Below are 4,728 nucleotides of genomic sequence, written 5' to 3'. Positions count from 1 at the left end.
CACATTTCTAAATTTTCTCACATAAGTCCTATTTAATAAAATTCACTTACAATTAACAAAATTCAAACATGAAATTTTCACACATGCATATATACATATAATAAGCATCAACTATGACGGTTAATTATTTTTATGACTCGATTTTGCGGTCCCGAAACCACTTTTCGACTAGGGTCAAATTAGGGGTGTCACATAGTCAGAGAGGGACTTCTGATACGGTTGTTCGATCTGAGACTCGTGCTCCTGCTAGAGCTTATGCCATCCGCGCACGAGAGGAGGCATCCTCCCCTGATGTTATCACTGGTACTTTCACTCTCTTTAATACTGATGTGATTGCATTGATTGACCCTGGTTCTACTCATTCTTATGTATGTGAGACTTTAGCATCCAGTAAGACTCTACCTGTTGAGTCTACTGAGTTTGTAATTCGAGTGTCGAATCCCTTGGGTCGATATGTACTCGTTGACAGAGTGTGTAAGAAATGCCCCCTGATAATCCGAGATTCCTGTTTTCCGGCCGATTTGATGCTTTTACCGTTTGATGAGTTCGATGTTATCCTTGGTATGGATTGGTTGACCGCGCATGATGCAGTGGTGAATTGCAAAAGAAAGACCATTGATTTGAGGTGTGCAAATAATGAGATAGTTCGAGTTGAGTCTACTGACTTGAACGGAGTGCCAGAAATAATATCCTCGATGATCGCTCAGAGATATATGAGAAAGGGGAGTGAAGCATATCTTGCGTACGTACCTGATCACAAAGAGTCGGAAAGGAAACTTGAAATGGTACCGGTGGTTCGTGAGTATCCAGATGTTTTTCTTGAGGAGTTACCGGGATTACCACCCGTTTGAGAAGTAGAATTTGGCATCGAACTTGTACCTGGGACTACACTAATTTCGATAGCGCCGTACCGTATGGCACCAACCGAACTAAAGGAATTGAAAGCACAGTTGCAAGAGTTGACAGATAGAGGTTTCGCTCGACCGAGTTTTTCACCATGGGGTGCACCAGTATTGTTTGTGAAAAAGAAGGATGGAACCATGAGGTTGTGCATCGACTATCGTCATTTGAATAAAGTGACAATAAAGAATAAATATCCGCTACCACGTATTGATGATTTGTTTGATCAATTGAAGGGGGCCTCAGTGTTTTCAAAGATAGATTTGAGATCGGGTTATTATCAGTTGCGAGTTCGAGACTCAGACATACCTAAAACTGCTTTTAGGACGAGATACGGTCACTACGAGTTTTTAGTGATGTCGTTTGGGCTCACTAATGCCCCTGCGGTATTTATGGATTTGATGAATCGAATTTTCAGGCAGTATTTGGACCGGTTTGTAGTTGTGTTTATAGATGACATCTTGATTTATTCACATGATGAAACTGCATACGCTGAGCACCTGAGATTAGTGTTACAGATTTTACGGGATAAGCAGTTGTATGCTAAGTTCAGTAAATGTGAGTTTTGGTTGAGAGAAGTTAGCTTTTTGGGGCATGTAGTATCTGCATCGGGAATTCGAGTTGAACCGAGCAAAATTTCAGCCATACTTGATTGGAAACCCCCGAGAAATGTTACTGAGGTTCGAAGCTTTTTGGGACTCGCTGGTTACTATAGACGGTTTGTAAAGGGTTTCTCGATGATAGCCACACCAATAACGAAACTACTTCAGAAAGATGTTATGTTTGAATGGTCAGAAAAATGTCAGAAAAGTTTTGACCGATTGAAAACCTGCTTAACTGAAGCTCCGGTGTTAGTACAGCCAGAATCCGGTAAAGAGTTTGTTATTTACAGTGATGCTTCCTTACTGGGGTTGGGTTGTGTGTTGATGCAAGAAGGACGAGTTGTGGCTTACGCGTCGAGGCAGTTAAAGCCGCATGAAAAAAACTATCCAACCCACGATCTTGAATTAGCGGCCATTGTTTTCGCTTTGAAAATATGGAGACACTACTTGTTCGGAGAGAGGTGCCATGTTTACTCGGACCATAAAAGCCTCAAATATTTGATGACTCAAAGAGATTTGAATCTACGACAAAGACGATGGCTTGAACTGTTGAAAGATTATGAGCTTGTCATTGACTATCACCCGGGAAAGGCTAATGTGGTTGCGGATGCTTTAAGTCGTAAATCACTGTTTGCTTTACGAGCGATGAACGTACATTTGTCTGTTCTATTCGATAAGGTGTTAGTAGCAGAATTAAGGGCCAAACCATTGTTGATTCATCAAATTCGTGAAGCTCAGAAAGTCGATGATGAATTGGTTGCAAAACGGGCTGAATGTGTTTCGAATATGGAATCAGAGTTTCAAATTGATGATGACGATTGTTTGAGGTTCAGAAGTCGTTTATGTGTTCCAAGAAATTTAGAACTTATTTTGATGATTTTGAACGAAGCTCATTGTGGCCGAATGTCAATTCACCTGGGGAGTACGAAAATGTACAACGATCTGAGACGTCAATTTTGGTGGCATGGTATGAAACGAGACATTTCCGATTTTGTTTCGAAGTGTTTAATATGTCAACAAGTGAAAGCGGAACATCAAGTGCCTACAGGTTTACTTCAGCCGATCATGATACCTGAATGGAAATGGGATCGAGTCACGATGGATTTTGTATCGGGTTGCCATTGTCGGCAAGTAAGAAAGATGCGATTTGGGTTGTTGTTGATAGACCGACTAAATCGACTCATTTTATTCCCGCACGTCACGGATTATTCCTTTGGATAAACTAGCTGAATTGTATGTTTCTCGAGTTGTAAAATTTGTGGGTGCCTATTTCTATTGTGTCGGATAGAGATCCGAGGTTTACCTCGCAATTTTGGAAGAAATTACAAGAAGCTTTGGGTACCAAGTTACATTTTAGCACCACTTTTCATCCCTGATCGATGGTCAATCCGGCGGATAATTCGGATACTCGAGGATATGTTGAGATGTTGCATCCTTGAGTTTAGTGGTTCATGGGAGCGGTATTTACCTTTGATTGAATTCGCACAACAATAGTTTTCATCAAGCATTAAGATGGCACCTTACGAGGCCTTATATGGTCGTAAATGCCGTACACCATTATTTTGGGCGAACTTAGCGAAAGTAAAATCTTCGGAGTCGATTTGATTAAAGATGCTGAGCAGAAAGTAAAAGTAATCAGTGAAAGTTTGAAGGTAGCTTGGATCGTCGAAGTCGACGCGGATTTGAAAAGAAAAGACATTGAATATCGGTCGGAGACAAGGTGTTTCTTAAAGTCTCACCTTGGAGAAAGGTACTCGATTTGGCAGTCAGCAAATTGAGTCCGAGGTTTATCGGACCGTATGAGATATCTAAACGAATTGGACCAGTCGCATACAGATTGATTTTACCCCCTGAACTTGAAAAGATTCACAACGTTTTTCATGTCTCGATGCTTCGACGTTATAGATCCGATCCATCACACATAATTAATCCAGTAGAGGTTGAAATTAAATCCGATTTGAGTTATGAAGAAGAACCAATTCGTATCCTAGCTCGCGAGGTGAAAGAGTTGCGAAACAAAAAGTTTCCTTTAGTAAAGGTGTTATGGCTCAAACATGGGATTGAAGAAGCTACTTGGGAAACCGAGAACTCTATGAAAGAACGATACCCAAACATTTTCACTGGTAAGATTTTCGGGGACGAAAAATTCCTTAAGTGGGGGAGAGTTGTGACAGCCCTAAATTGACCCTAGTCGGAAAGTGGTTTCGGGACCACATTACCGAGTCAAAAATTTATTTTTTTGTGTTTTAATTACATAAATTTATGTGTGGTAGTGAATATATGAAAAATTAAATGCTTAATATTAGCTTTAGGAATGTGAATTAATTCGAAAGGACCTAGTTGATGAAGTTAGAAAAGATGATAGATGAATTATAAGGAGTAAATAATAATAGAGAGAGGAAGCATGGGTTTGCATGTCAAAATGCCCATTTTTGACTTAATGGCCGGCCAAGTAGTGTTGCATTCCACTAATTTAAATTAGATTAGTATATTTAATTGGTAAGAAAATAAAATATTCATAACATAAAGATTAATAAAAATATTAAAATGAACAAGAGAAAAAAAGAAAGAAAGGGGTGTTCATCTTTGCTATCCTTTAGTCGAAAAACCAAATAAAACAAAGAAAGAAAGGTTTGAAGAAGTTCGGCCATGCTTGTAACTAGGTTGAGGTATGTTTGATGTTATTCCTTGAAATTCATGCATATTTTTAGTTGTTAGTTTGAATTCTACCTAGCCCATGGTTTAAATTTTTGCTATTTGATGGAGATGATATTCGGCCATGGATGTTGTCTTTCTTGGTTGGTGTTTTGATGTTGTTGTGATGAGGCATGAAGATGATTGAGTTTGAGTGTTTAATAAAAAGGATTGGATGTGAGTGTGTGTGAGAATTAGAAAATGATGGGTCTTAGAAACTTCATGAAGTGTTCGGCCATGGTGCTAAAATGTTGTACTTGTGTTTAAACTTAGAATTATTTAGTTATATGGTTAGTATAGGTATGGATGACCGAATATGAGAGCATAAATAGATGAAGAGTTTTGTAATTATAAAAAAAAAATTTGGTTAATTGATATGTGGTAAATGTTAAGTGTTAAATGAAATGGAAATGATATTATATTGGAATATGTATATTCGACCACATGAATGAATACATAGATTGATGTTGCATAAATTCGGCCTTTAATTAAGTATATAGGTGATAGTGATAGATTGATGTTGCATATTCGG

The sequence above is a fragment of the Gossypium arboreum genome, chromosome 8, assembly GCF_025698485.1.
Source record: "Gossypium arboreum isolate Shixiya-1 chromosome 8, ASM2569848v2, whole genome shotgun sequence".
NCBI lineage: Eukaryota > Viridiplantae > Streptophyta > Magnoliopsida > Malvales > Malvaceae > Gossypium > Gossypium arboreum.
Note: the sequence above shows the minus strand (reverse complement) of the source record.